Source organism: Pogona vitticeps, chromosome 2 (assembly GCF_051106095.1).
Source record: "Pogona vitticeps strain Pit_001003342236 chromosome 2, PviZW2.1, whole genome shotgun sequence".
NCBI lineage: Eukaryota > Metazoa > Chordata > Lepidosauria > Squamata > Agamidae > Pogona > Pogona vitticeps.
In genome coordinates, this window is record NC_135784.1 from 19997317 (window position 1) to 20013100 (window position 15784).

The window sequence follows — 15784 nt, forward strand, 5'->3', positions numbered from 1 at the left end:
GATAACCTCCTAAATCCTAAACACTATTACAGAGAAGTGGCTGAATCTTCTATTGTAGGTTTTAAATTCCATCAACACCCTTTCTATAGGAATACAAGTTATCCAAAGATTACTAGTCACTTCAGGCATGTGCTCCCTTGAGGAAGAGAAGTTCAGCAGAGAGAGGGAAGGGGCTATTGATGGCCTAAATGCCTGCCTTTGAAGCTTTCCTGAGGCATCAAGGAAGCCTCGGTGAGACACAGGATGCTAGCCACTGCTCTGATCCAGCACGGCTACTCTTAGTCTTATCACTTCCACAAAAAAACAGAGGCTGAGAAATGTATTCCGGATGAGAAAATAGGGAGAGAAAAGTAATTCCTTCTGTCCCCACATTTGGTTTTGGAAAGCCTCAAAAAAGTCTTGGCTCGTTCTTCAAAAGAAAAGAGAAACGAAATTCTTTTCCACTTGGAGAAATCTATGCTAATCAACCTACTATCTAATGATTTACAATGTGGGTCATCTTGTTAAAAAAGCATGGGCAGTCTCAATGGGGAGAAATGCGGTTGAAAACTCCAGCATTCGAATCCACGTGGTGTCCTGTAACCCCCTTCTTTGTACCTGATCGGGTTCCACTGCATCACCAGGAAGAGACGAAGGAATACTTGTTGTTGGCATCTTCACAGACCCTGTGGGACAGACTAAGGGGGTGGGAAGCCATTTGCATAAGATTCTCTCACAATGAGATCATGACCTCAAGAAATACAAGCTAATTATGCTTCACATCCCAGTGAAAGACACTGGTTCACACATAATAAATCGTGTCCCTTCAGGAAAGTGTTAGAAAATGGTATTCCAAGGGAGTACGAGATATACAAAAGTTTTTCCAAAACTGAACAATATTAAACATCCTGCCACATACCTGTCACACACCCCCAGGTCCACACAACCCAGGTTCACTTTCGGGTATGACATTTATTTCTCTGTCTTCCATTCCTCTTATATAGCCTTAGTTCCGCCTCTTCTGTTCAACCATTGGTTGATATATCAAGGTTCTATTGTGATGGACAGGAGTGTTTACTACCTGTCCGTCACAATACCAAACTCCTAACTGTGCAAATTGCAGAATTAAAACATATTATCCAACATGCAGGAATTTCTCCAGCATGTAGAATAATATTTTTGTTTACTCCAGAGAATTCAAAGGAGCCTGGAGACCACCCATGGAGAAACACATAGCACACCCAACACAGTATTCTCCACACTTTTCAAAGAAACACAAAGAAATGAATGACGTTTTTCGCCTTTTTTGACTCCACATTATAGAATATCTGGTGGTCTGTTCCTTGTTTCTCTCTGCCTGCTCTGAAGTCACTGACTTTACATGGGGTTTTGGTCCTGTGGGAGATAGTGGTGGGAAGAAAGTCAAAATAGGCATGGATGTAGTAAAAGAACACCTAGCTGCTTTGAATGAGTTCAAGTCTCCTGAACCAGAGGGTTTACATTCCAGGGTACTAAAAGAACTGGCAGAAACCACTGAATGAATTCTTTCAGAGGTCCTGAAGCACGGGCAAACTGCCAGAGGACTGGAAAAGAGCTGATGTGCTCCCAGTCTTCAAAGGGGGGGGGGATGAGGATCCAGAAAACTACAGACCAATCAGTTTGACATCAATATCTGGGAAAATCCTGAAAAATAATAATCAAGCAGCAGATTTGTGAGCACCTAGAAAATAACAAGGTGATTAATAGAAGCCAGCATGGGTTTGTTAAGAACAGCTCATGCCAAACAAATCTTATTGCCTTCTTTGATAAAGTGACTAAATCAGTGAACCAAGGAAACACAGTGGATATGGTATACTTAAGACTTCAGTAAGGTATTTGATAAGGTAGATCACAACCTAGTTCTGCATTAGATAGAACAAAATGGGATAGACAGAACATCTACCAGATGATTTTGCAGCTGGCTGATCAAGTGCACTCAACGTGTGGTCCTAAATGGAACCACATCTACGTGGAGGGAAGTGTGCATTGTGGTCCCTCAAGGTACTGTCTTGGGCCCAGTGCTCTTCAATATCTTCATAAATGACCTGGATAAGGGGATTGAAGGAGCACTCATCAAATTTGCTGATGAGACAAAGCTGGGAGGAATTGCTAATACTTTGGAAGATGGACTCAACGTTCAAAAAGACAGACTTGAACATTGGGTCCTATCCAATAGGATGCAGTTCAGTGGTGGGAAAAGTAAGGTCCTGCCAGATGCACAGGTACAGGATAGGTGGTACCTGGCTTGATAGTAGTACCTGTGAGAGGGATTTAGGTGTCCTGGTGGACCACCATCTAACGATAACTCAGCAGTGTGCTGCAGCTGCCAAGAAAGCCAGCAGAGTCCTAGGCTGCATTAACAGGGGAAAAGCATCAAGATCATGGGAAGTGAGAGTACCACTCTATACCACACTGGTGAGCCCACCCTTGGGAGTGCTGCTTCCAGTTCTGGTCACCATAATGCATAATGCAAAACAGACACTGAGGCTGTGGAAAGGGTACAGAGAAGAGCTACAAAGATGGTAAGAGGACTGGAGTCTAAATCCTATGAAGAACAACGAAAAGAAGTAGGTATGTTTAGCAGGTATGATAGCAATCGTCCAACATCTGAATTATTGCCACAGGGAAGAGGGCATCGATTTATTCTTCACTGTGCCTGAGGGTAGGACAAGAACCAAAGGCTGGAAAACCTGTCAGAGGGAGATCCAGCCTGGAAATAAGAATTTCCTGATGGTGAGAACAATTAAGGAGTGGAACAGCTTGCTTCCCAATGTTGTGGGTGCTCCACCCCTGGAGGTTTTCAAGAAATGATTGGACAGCCATTTGTCCAGGTTGGCATGAGTTCCAGGATGGTAGGAGGTCTCCTGCCATGGGTAGGGGGTTTGAGTGGAAGACCTCCAAGATCCCTTCCAAACCTACAACGATTCTATGATCTCGTGCTCTGGTGTGGGTTTCTCCATTCAAACCATTCTCTTTTTTCTCTCTCAGTGTGGCCTCTTATGGCTCTAATGTGTTTTTTTTTCACTTCCAACTCTTATGATCTCCCAAGGGATTTTTTTTTATTTGGGTGGTTAATAATTCCTTCTTTGATGTTTTGTGAAAAGTGGGGAGATATTTTGCATTATGTGCCAGGTTGTGGCTAGCATGAATTTGAATTTTGGATGCAAGAGAACTATTGTTATTGTTAGTCTCCTTATTACCTTGGTGAAGAGAGATTAGCATCAGCGGGAGAAAGAGGGGACCTTACCGAGGGAGTACATCATCTGCCAGTTCTCCTCCATGACTTCCTGGTGGAGAGCCTTCTGGTCGGGATCCAGCAGCGCCCACTCCTCCTGGGTGAAGGACACGGCCACCTCCTCAAAGGTCACTGGACCCTAAAAATGGAAAAGAAAGGAGGCCTTCCTCATAGTTAAATTCCATCAACACTTTCTATAGGAGTACATGTTATTCAAAAATTACTAGTCACTTCGGGCATGTGCTCCCTTGAGGAAGAGAAGTCTCCGAACCCCAGTGGCTGGTGCTCAGCAGAGAGAGGGAAAAGGCTACTGGCGGACTAAATGCCTGCCTTTGAAATTTTCCTGAGGCATCAAGGAAGCCTCGGTGAGACACAGGATATTAGACACAACCAGCCACTGCTCTGATCCAGCACGGCTACTCTTAGTCTTCTCACTTCCACAAAAAAACGGACCCTGTGAAATGTACAGGGTGCCTCGCAAGACAAATGCCTCGCAGGATGAAAAAATCGCAAGACAAATGGGTCTTGTGAGTTTTTTGGTGTCTCACAAGACAGGAATGCATTTAAATTTAAGAAAAAAAGTCACTTACCTGGTAGTAAGACCGAGTACACCAAGCCCCTCTCCTCCTGGCTGTTGGGAAGCAGCAGAGAGGCGGCAGCCATTTTGAGATGGGACCACATGGCTGCTGCTTCTCCAAAATGGCTGCCACCTCTCTGCTGGGTCAGCTGTTCAGCGCTAGAGTCCTGCTGTTCCGGGGCTACCAAAGACGAGCGGGGCTCGGTCTACTCGGTCTTACTACCAGGTAAGTGACTTATTTCTGATTATTCACCCCAAATGGAAACACATTAATTACATTTCAATGCATTCTTATGGGAAAACTTGCTTCGCAAAATGAAATTTTCGCAAGATGGCATTAATTACATCTTGCAAGGCACCACTGAATTCCGGATGAGAAAATAAGGAGAGGAAAGTAATTCCTTCTGTCCCCACATTTGGTTTTGGAAACCCTCAAAAAAGTATTGGCACATTCCTCAAAAGAAAAGAGAAACAAAATTATTTTCCACATGGAGAAAGCCATGCTTATCAGCCTGCCATATAATTGTTGATAACATAGATCATTTTGTTAAAAAAAAACATGTTGTTTGTTTTAAAATTAATTTTTTAAAAAGCATGACCATCCTCAATGAGGAGTAAAGTGGTTTATATTCCAGGATTCAAACCCACGTGGTGTCCCGTAACCGCCTTCTTTGTACCTGATCTGGTTCCGCTGCATCATCAGGAAGAGACGAAGGAATACTTGTTGTTGGCATCTTCACAGACCCTGCGGGACAGACTAAGGGGGTGGGAAGCCATTCGCATAAGATTCTCTCACAATCAGAGACAAAAATGCTTCACATCCCAGTGAAAGACACTTGTTGCCATAAAAGAAACAGTTCCCCTTCATGAAAGTGTGAAAAAATGGTATTCTGAGAGAATATGAGATATCCTCAGTGAGAACGAATATTTTTACTGAATACAGTACATAATTTTTTCCAAAACTTAACAATACTAAACACCCTTAAGTGTGAGAAAATGGTATTCCAAGAAAGTAGGAGATATACAGAAGTTTTTCCAAAACTTAACAATACTAAATACCTTGCCACATACCAAACCCAGAACTGGGTACTATGCCAACTGCAGAGTTAGAAAAATATCATCCAACGTGCAGGAATTTCTACTGCATGTAAAATAACATTTTTATTTACTTCAGGGAGTTCAGCCTGGAGACCACCCATGGAGGAACACATAGCACACCCAAATACCCAGATGATCTGGGGCACTTTGAGTGGCTCTTATGGGTGGGGAAATTTCTTTCCGGAGTGGGCTCATTTTGCTCTCCAGTACTTTGGCCATCTCATGAGAAGAGAAGACTCCCTGGAAAAGCCCCTCATGTTGGGAAACACTGAAGGCAAGAGGAGAAGGGGACGACAGAGGACGAGATGGTTGGACAGGGTCATCGAAGCGACCAACATGAATTTAACCCAACTCCAGGAGGCAGTGGAAGACAGGAGGGCCTGGCGTGCTCTGGTCCATGGGGTGACAAAGAGTAGGACACAACTTAACAACTAAACAACAAGCAAAGGGTGACCCTATTATTGTGCTATTTTTTGTTCTAATTAGCAAACACATTTTTCCTGCATCTGAGGAGTACTCAAGAAGCTAAATTTATATGATTACCTAAAAATGAAATCAGACTGCAAAGTCAAACAGTGCTTGGGGAGACTACCAATTCTCCAGTGACCAAATTCTTTTGGAAACCCAGGGAAATGTAGTACTGCAATTTACAGTATAAATATGCTGGTCTTCCTAGAAGGAACTGTGTCTTTCAGCTCCTCTTGTCCTGGGATCAGCTCTCCCCACATGGCCAGATGGAGTGGGGGAAACAGACAAAAGAGAGGCAAAGGGACCACTTCCTGGTTTTTTAAATCTCTCTACAACCACCTGAATGGCTGAATCCGGGGAGGCATCAGGAGCATCATGAATGATATTCCAGACTTCTTTACTTGATTTTTTTTCAGCGGTCCAATAAAATCATCACCAGCTTTTGCTCTTACATTTCCTTTCTTTGTTAACCTTTTCTAAGTTCCCACTTTGTAAGTGTTGAAGACATATCTTGAGGACAGAAAGTAAGAAAACGGATCCATGAAATCAAAAGAAGTTTCTCATGCTTTCATAGGAATATTTTCCAATAGGATCTTCCCCAAACCACCCCCAAATCACAGATCAAACTGGAAGAGCCAGACAGGATTTTGGGCAATTAGGGTTTTTTGGGGGGTGGGGAAATTACTTTCCTGAGGGGGCTCGGGGTCACTCTTGCAAAGAGGCAGATGGAAAAGAACTCATTTAAAGTGTTAAGAGTAGCCCAAGGCATTCTGCTGCCTGAAGCACGAGACACAATCCTGCTCCCTTTCCGCCTCTTATATGCATACACATACACAGACGAATACACGAAATAAATGCCCCAGTTTGAACACTGGAGGTGGGACAATGTGCATTGATGGCTCCGAGGGAGGCCAGCAGTCCAGCTCTGAGGGCCGAGAGGAGAAAGGCCAAAAAGGGCCACAGGGGGGAGGCTTGGGGGCCCTCAGGGCCGTCCCTCTCCCTTCTGCCGCCTGAGGCCGCCTCCTCGCTCTTCCTAGAGCTTCCTCGTTATCCTTTCCCACAGGAAAGGGCCAGAAATTCCCATCAAGAGGAACCCAGCCCGTCCCTCCTCCGCCCCTCTCACCCTCCCCCGCGTGTTTCGCTCATCAAATTCGGCTGCAAACATTTCCAAGGATCTCTAAGGACTCAAAGGGGAGGGGATGAGATGGGGAGCTACCGTTTCCCTCTCCCTCCTCGCTTCTTTTACTCACCAGGAGACCCCTTTTCTTCAGGACTTTATTGCCCAGAAATGACTCCCCTGTTCCCTCCCTCCTTCCCTTTCCCGGGGCTTTTTTCTCCGTCTCTTCCCGAAACAGGCTGAGGCTCTTGTTTCCAAAGCATCCCGTTTAAAGTTCCCTCCCTTTTCAATCCAGGCTGGAGGTCGGAACAAAAATGTGTGCACGTGTTGTTGTTTTTATCTAATAGCTGTGCATCACGTGACTGAGGCCGAGCCAGCCTCCTGGCAGGGAGAGAACAGACTCCTCCAATCGCCTCTCGGAGCGCCTGGATTGGGGGAGTTTTGGTCTCTTCCTCTTTGGGTCCCTGGATCAGGCAGGAAAAGGGCATTTATTTAAAGCATGATCTTCCAGGGAGGGAACTGTTCCTGTTTCTTGTACCAAAACAACCCCACTTTCTGAGATTTCTGGCCACTCTTGGTTGGGAGATCTCCTGACGTGGCCTTTGGCTCTTTGCCCACTTGCTGAAATGGCCTCTGCTCTGCCCCCCAAACCCTGGGGCTAGGACTGAAGTGGGGACTTACAAGATGGTTAGTGGGGTGATGTGCTGGTGGCCCCTCCCGGTGGCTTGTTTTGACCCATTGGCCCCCTCAGACGCCTCCATAGGATCTCTGCCTGTTTGTTAAAAGAGGACCTTGTTTCTCGCAGAAGCGAGAGCAATTCATCGCCCTTCTCCGAAGACTCCATAAAGAACCATTTGCTTTTTAAACAGGCGATGCCATTCTCACAAAGTTCAACCTTTTTTAAAAAAAAGCAGTCTTGAAAAAGAGAAGCAGACTTTTCTCTCAACGGCCAGGAGCACTTTGCTGTTTAAAAAGTGGGGATGTGGGTCAGGGGAGGGTCTGTGGGGGAAAGGCTCCGCTCCTTTCCCAGGTGGGGAGATGGGTGTGGAAGGAGGGATCGGGGCCTTATCATCCCCTTCCCCTTCCCAGCAAGAAGCAGTCCATTTTGCACCCTAATTTCCATTAAAGATTCCCAGTTTTCCTTCCAAATACACACCCTGTGGCGATACTGTTAATGACAATATACAGGATTTAGACTCATAAATGCCTACACTAGAACCACTCTGGGCAATAAAATCATGCATTAGAACAAAATTGTCCATATCTCATCATGCCTCAAAAACTGGGCAACAATTTAGTGGCCAAAAATAATGGCCAGAATCCTACTGGCATTCCCACAAGGATTGTGGAACTTGTGGCAACAGTTTCACAATGAACTGGGGAGGGAAGAACAGAGACGTGCCTCAGCATCTTGTCAATTAGCTGTAATTAACCACAGAAAATTATGCACACCTTACACAAACAGCAGAAGAGCCATCTGATGGTTGGCTGTCCAAGATACAGAAGTGGAATTTGAGAATATGAGCAGCATCCAGAGAGTTATTTTCTTAATGCAAAACTAATGGGAATCCTAATATTCAGTCAGAAAGTGGTAGCATCCCCAAGACAAAAGAAGACTAGGTAGATGTTTTGTGAAAAGGGGGAAATGAATTCCAGGCTAATACGAATATAACATCTGCTGTTTCAATAAAATTATTTTTAATTTCCATCAATGAAAACATGGTTTCATATTGATTACGCCAAACAGAACACACTCGGGAGAATACTCCCAATGAGGTCCTTCAGGGTCAAAGCAGTACTGTGAATTGCGCCACTGAATTGCTACTAATTAAAGGTTCATGGTTTGATCCCACACTGGGTGCTCAGTTGTATGAATTGATGCATAGTAAGTGACACAAGCAGCAAGCCATTAACTGACAAGGATTCACGGCCAACAGTTTGCACCACTGCCACCCAAAACAAGAGAAAAACAATACTGTAATCAAGTAACAAAAGAAAACATTTATAGTCTGACTAAATACTAATTTCCCACAATAACTATCTTTAAAATACTGTGTTTCCCTGAAAATAAGACATGGTCTTGTATTAATTATTTGCTCCAAAAAACACATTGCAGGGCTAGAAAAATGCACTTTTCCGCTCATCTGTGGTGTGTGCAAAATGCTGCTCGAGGAGTCATAGCTCCCTGCCTGCCTCCCATCACCTCTCTCTCTCTCTCTCTCTCTCTAATCCTGCAGTCCTTCCCGCCCCCGCCCCCGTTGTAAAGGGAAAACTGACCTCTTCTTGCAAGAAGAGAGTTTGAGCATCACATAGAGCTATAGCTCTGCAGGAGAATGTAGAGTTGTGACATGCTGAAGAATACGGCAATTCCCTGCGTCCTCTTTCAACCAACACATCCTGGGGTGGGAGGGAACCGTGGCTCCTTAAGAGGCCAGGATTTTTGCTCTGAGTTTTATTTTTGCTGGAGACATTCAAAAGAAAGGCATTCAAAATACAAGCTTCATGACCCCACAGGCAAGCAGGTAATAAAGCAACCAAAGTCTGAGGGTATAAATCAATGATTCCCAATCATGTAATACAATTTGTTTTGGGTTCCTAGGCATAGTTACTCCAGGAGGGCCTGGCGTGCTCTGGTCCATGGGGTCACAAAGAGTCAGACATGACTTAACAACTAAACAACAACAAAACATTGTTACGTAGAAATAAAAGTGAACAAGTGCCTAGTTTAAATATGTTAACATGAATTGCAAGGATATAGTCCGGTCATGCTGACTGGTGAAATTTTTGACTGACTGGTGAGACATTCTAAAAAATTTTAAAGCCCTGCACATTAGGGCTTATTTTCAGGGGATGTTTTTTTCCCCATGTACAACAAGCTACATTTATTCAAATACAGTCATGTCATCTTCTTCTGATTGCTGCACAAAGGTGGAGGCCAGGGTTTCACTTAACAGGGCATTATTTTTGGGGTAGGGCTTATATTACAAACATTCTGAAAAATCTTACTAGGGTTTATTTTCAGGTTAGGTCTTATTTTTCGGGGAAACAGGGTACTTGATCACCTTAAATATTAACCAGGTTTCAATAAACATAAAACACATTCATTGAAAACAAACGGATCCACCACAAAGTGTCCATCGAGGAATTGTTCAGCTCATCTGGTCCACTGCTTTTACATGGAAGACTTCAACAAAGGCTTTAAGTCCCAGAAATTTCTTTGCAGCAAAGTTTTCTTGGGTAATGGTTTCGGTTCCTTTGTCAAAGCTTAGCTTGTCCCAGTTGACCAGAGGGGGCTCCCATAAATTCCTGATTCCAGTTTCTTTGTCAAACCTTAGGAACAAAGGTTTGTCAATAAAGGGCCTAGAAGTCTGTTGCCCAGAGCAGACCTTGGTCTAGATGGGTGAGTTATAAATTAAATAAATAAAAAGAACATAAAAATGCAAACATTTTCAAAACAACTTAAACAATACCACTTTATTAAAACATTCTCACATACTTACTACTCCAGTAAAAACGGACTTCCCAGAAGATAAAGCCCTCATACCGCAGCAGTTCACATCTACTCTCAAATACCTTCAAAACAACACATTACTAGAGATGTGAGTTTTGTATTTGTATTCTGGGGATACGGAAACGAAGTGCACCAACAGAGGCATCTGGCGGTCCATTCCCACCTTCCCAGAAACAGCCCAGTGGAATTATTTGCTTCCATGCAGTGTACAAGTCTGTCAATATCTCTGGCACACTAATCACAGCACTAGTCCCACTGGCGCTTCCCCGCCTCTCCCTGCAGCTGACTGCTCCACAACTGAGCAGGGAGACTCATGAGTGGACTAGGAGGGTTCCAGGGAGTGAGAATCAACCAGAGACGCACTTCATATTCTTATCCCCTGGAAACGAAGCACATATCTCTATTTTATTTTTTTATTTATTTATTGGACTTATATACCGTCCCATAGCGCTACAAGCACTCTCTGGGTGGTTTACAATTTTTAATTATACAGGCTACACATCTCTACTCATTACACCTGTTGAACTACTCTAACAGAGGAATTTAAAATGATAGTACAAGCACAGGGCAAAGAAATACAGACATGTCTCATCAATTCATAAACCAAAATCATAAAAAACATGTGTAATCAATATTGGCATTCCAACTATTTAGAAGAAGAGATTTTAATCTGAATATTCATTTTATTTCCTTCTGTAGGAGATCTTTGGATATGGCTTCCTCACCTATGTTTGTAGTAACATATAGAAGAAAAAAAAATGTAAAGCTATCTTCTTGTGACCCATTTCTACAAAATAACTTACTAGTGGCACATCAATTTCATTTCTAATCCTTGACTGGTGCTATTCCATCCTTTTAACTGGCTTTGCCAGGCTTCCCACATACGTTTTGGAACAATCACAGATTATCAGGGAAGCTAAATGGGGTGTTTGACTTAACAATTCTCCTTAGTTGACAAGCCAGGGGAGTATAGTCAAAAGCATATCAATCTATCTTGGGTGATCTTTATTTTTTTTAATCTTTCAAAGGCATTTTCCTAACCTGATCTACAAGTCATTTCACCCCTGGCACATGAGAAGGAATTTGCCTTTTGGATATTCCATTAGGATTAAAATAAATATAGAGGAGAGGGTGTTTGTAGAAGAGAGCTATAGGATTTTAGCAGCCCTCAAAATGTTTCCACTAAAAAAAGATTGAAAAGTATGAGAAAGAGAGCAGCAGCAGTGGAAAAATACAACATAACAGAGCAACAGAGCATGGACAGAGTTCCTACTCCAGTCCTCTGAAGATGCCGGCCCCAGAGACTGGCGAAACATTAGGAAGAATAACCTTCAGAACATGGCCAAAGAGCCTGAAAAACCCACAAGAAACTACAGACTTAGTGAAAAACCAGTATGGTCATTTTATGCTCTAAGCTAGGCATTCCTCCCAATTTCTCATCCTCTCTCCGTAACAAACCCATGTGCAGCTTTGGGCACCAAGTTAGTAGTTGCGACTCTGGTACCTCACCACAAAACACCATACTGTCCTCCCTCCATCCTTTTCTGCTCAGGTCATGCACTTCTCTATTTTCTCTTGACTGGACTGCCTGACAGTCCATAACAGGTGAATTCTGAGCAAAACATTTCCCATAATTCTGGAATTTTTCCGATTTCTGTTTTATGATTCAAGAAGTGGAAAACCTGAGCAAGACATTTCCCAGGTATTTGTATGATTTCTATCTTGTGTTGATGCTTTTATGACTTAAAGAGTCTCAAATTTACAGCAAAATATTTCCCATACTCCTGGAATCTATACAGTTTCTCTCCTTCACAAGCTCTGAATCGCAAGCAAAACATTTCCCACACTCCTGCCATTTCTATGATTTCTATCCTGTGTGGACTCTTTTGTGTCTTATAAGGCTTGAATTCACAGCAAAACATTTTCCACACTCCTGGCATTTATACGGTTTCTCTCCTGTGTGGATCCTCTTATGACTCATAAGTGTTGAATTCTCAGCAAAACATTTTCCACACTCCTGACATTTATACGGTTTCTCTCCTGTGTGGATCCTCTTATGACTCATGAGTGTTGAATTCTCGGCAAAACATTTCCCACAGTCCTGACATTTATATGGTTTCTCTCCTGTATGAACTCTCTTATGCTTCACAAGGTTTGATTTCCAAGCAAAACATATTCCGCATTCCTGACATGTATACGGTTTCTCTCCTGTGTGGATTCTGTTATGACTCAAAAGGGTTGAATTCTGAGTAAAACATTTCCCACACTCCTGGCATTTGTAGGGTTTCTCTCCTGTGTGGAGTCTCATATGTTTCACAAGGCTAGAATTTTGAGTAAATCCTTTTCCACACTCCTGACATTTGTATGGATGTTCTCCTGTGTGGACTCTCTTATGATTCACAACCTGTGAACTATGAGCGAAACATTTATCACACTCCTGGCATTTGTAAGGTTTCTCTCCTGTGTGGACTCTCTTATGACACACAAGGTATGAATTCGTAGCATAACATTTCCCGCACTCCTGGCATTTGAATGGTTTCTGTCTTTCAAAATTCACAAAGTGTCGCATCCAACTTAAACATTTCCCAGACATTTCACTGACAAAGCACTTCTTTCCAGTGTGGACCGTTTTGTGAAGCACCAGTGCTATCTTCATGGCAAAATGTTTTCCACACACAATGCATGTGTAAGGCTTCTCCGGAAGCCAGCTTTCCCTTTCTGCATGTATTCTCTGGCATCTGGTAACCTCTAACTGGTGCATAAAACTCTTTCCAGATTTGGGATATATATTTTTCTTCCTCCAGTTATCTCTGAGGAAGAAGGGCAAATGCTGGAGAGACAGAACCAACGAGTCCGATAGATCTATGGGGGGAAAGAGAAGGATTTATTAAGAGTGAAGCTGGATGCATAAAAGTTCACATAGAAATAAATCTGCTGGGTTTTTGCGGTACATAATATTTTGTCCTTTTTTCCTCTTAATTTTGCCTTCTCATCTCTGTCTCCTTTTTTTGTTCCCCATCAACAGATACTTTATACGAGTGGTTGCCAACCTTTTTTCCAATCGTGGCTGGGGCGGCAGGGTCCATGTGTGGCGGGCTGGTGCTCTCTTGCAGGTGGGCAAGGCATGCACATGCGCTGCACCCATCCGTACAGTTGGGCAGACCGCCCATGTGAAAGGTTGTGCTGGGGGGTACTGCATGCAGGGGAGAGACCTGTCTCCGTGGCCTGTTCCTGCCTAGGCCTCGGACCGGTGCCAGGTGTCGTACATGGGGTTGGGGACTCCTGCTTTAGACAATCTTTCTTGTTTTAAAACATCAACATTTAATTCCAAGCCGTTCTACAAACTGGTTCCACGTTCTCCTCCAACAGAGAGAGGAAGGGGTAAACAGAATGATTTGCTGAAACATCTAATTTCCACAAACCTGCTACATATTGGGATAATTTTTTCTCTCAGTTTAGAGTCTCATAGGGGTCCCCGGGAAACTGCCAGTGCAATAGAGGGCGTGTGTTGTCTCCCCACAACTGTCCATCTGTCTCTATTCTCTGGGGAGGGAGTTCTCCACCACCTCGTGGATGAAAGCTGTTGTATTTGTGTGTGTTTCTCCATTCAAATCATTCTCTCTTTACTCTTTCAGTATGGCCTCTGCCCTTTCCTATCTTTTTTTCCTCCACTCTCTGCTCTTATGGTCTCCCCAGGTAAAGGGTTCCACCCCTCCAGGTGGTTAATAATTCCTTCTTTTATTTTTTTGTGAAAAGTGGAGAGATATTTGGCATTATGGGGCAGGTAGCGGCTAGCATGAGTTTTTGATGCAGGAGAATTATTGTTACTCTTCTTGTTAGTCTCCTTATTGCCTTGGTAAAGAGAGATTAGCATCAGCTGGAGAAAGAAGGGGCCTTACCAAGGGAGGATATCGTTTGCCAGTTCTCCTCCATGACTTCCTGGTGGAGAGCCTTCTGGTCAGGATCCAGCAGCGCCCACTCCTCCTGGGTGAAGGATACGGCCACCTCCTCAAAGGTCACTAGACCCTAAAAATGGAAAAAGAATGGAGGCCTTCCTCATACGTTTCATCAAAATAACCTCCTAAATCCTAAACGCTATTAAAGAGAAGTGGCTGGATCTTCTATTGTAGGTTTTAAATTCCTTCAACACCCTTTCTATAGGAGTATAAGTTATCCAAAGATTACTAGTCACTTCGGGCATGTGCTCCCTTGAGGAAGAGAAGTCCCTGAACCCCAGTGGCTGGAGTTCAGCAGAGAGAGGGAAGGGGCTACTGGCGGACTAAATGCCTGCCTTTGAAGCTTTCCTGAGGCATCAAGGAAGCCTCGGTGAGACACAGGATGCTAGACTTCACCAGCCACTGCTCTGATCCAGCACGGCTACTCTTAGTCTTATCACTTCCACAAAAAAACAGAGGCTGAGAAATGTATTCCGGATGAGAAAATAGGGAGAGGAAAGTAATTCCTGCTGTCCCCACATTTGGTTTTGGAAAGCCTCAAAAAAGTCTTGGTTCATTCTTCAAAAGAAAAGAGAAACGAAATTCTTTTCCACATGGAGAAAGCCATATTTATCAGCCGGCTATATAATTATTGACAACGTGGATCACCTCATTAAAAAAAGCACAGCCAGCCTCAATGAGGAGTAAAGTGGTTGAATACTCCAAGATTCAAACCCACATGGTCTCCCGTAACCCCATTCTTTGTACCTGATCTGGTTCCGATGTATTACCAGGAAGAGACGAAGGAATACTTGTTTTTGGCAACTTCACAGACCCTGCGGGACAGACCAAGCGGGGTGAGACGGCATCCGCATAAACTTCTCTCAGTGAGATTATGACCTCAAGAAATTCAAGCTGAAAACAAATCTCTAGAGCAGTGGTCACCAACTTTGGGCTTCCATATGTTCTTCTACTAGCCTAAAAGTTATTGGGGGGGGGGAGGAGATACTCAGACAGAAACACAAACACAAACACTCCCAACATGAATCCTTACCTACTGAACTGGAACTTTCCTGATTGCCTTGATGGTTCTCCTGTCGCTGGGGATTTTTTCCGGCATCAACAGGATATTTCTCTGCTGCATGGAAATCAGACTGGATTTCTACAGAGGGATTTCTCCTCTGAGGATCCATTATGTGGAATAAGAAGACAGAAAAGGCAGAGACAAAGATCTCAGTGGATGAGGCTGGGACTTGGGAGGTACGTCACACCATGCTCAGACTTTTACAAGAAAAATTGCCCAGCTGCGTCCCTATCTTGAAGGTGAGGCCCTCACCACTCTGGTCCATATGCGCTTGTAATCTTGAGATTAGACCACTGGAATGCGCTCTACGTGGGGCTACCTTTGAGATTGATGCGGACACTTCCAATAGTGCAAAATGCGGTGGCCAAACTTCTTAGTGGGACAAGGAAACACCAGCGTATCTCTCCCACTCTGGTTGCCTTGCATTGGTTGCCCATTCATTTCCGCATGGATTTCAAAGTGTTAATGGTGACATATAAAGCCCTAAACGTTTTAGGACCTCGATACCTTGCGGAACGCCTTCTCCCGCCTAGATCTACTCGAGTCACTCGCTATAGCCAGGAAAGATGGCTGAGGGGCCTAACACCGAGAGATGCCCAGAAAGAAAGAACAAGAACCCGGACATTCTCGGCAGTAGCCCCTCGACTTTGGAACACTTTGCCGTCAGAGATTTGCTTAGCACCCTTGCTGGGTGCTTTGAAGAGCCAATTAAAGACTTGGCTCTTTAGGCAGGCCTTTCCT

At 43.8% G+C, this 15784-nt stretch overlaps 1 protein-coding gene across 4 annotated transcripts in view; it reads right to left on the reverse strand.

Annotated features, from left to right (window-relative positions):
- Nucleotides 1-15784, reverse strand: part of LOC110091179 (uncharacterized) — a 56874-nt gene that overhangs the window by 21443 nt on the left and 19647 nt on the right. The gene's annotated exons all lie outside the window — the stretch shown is intronic.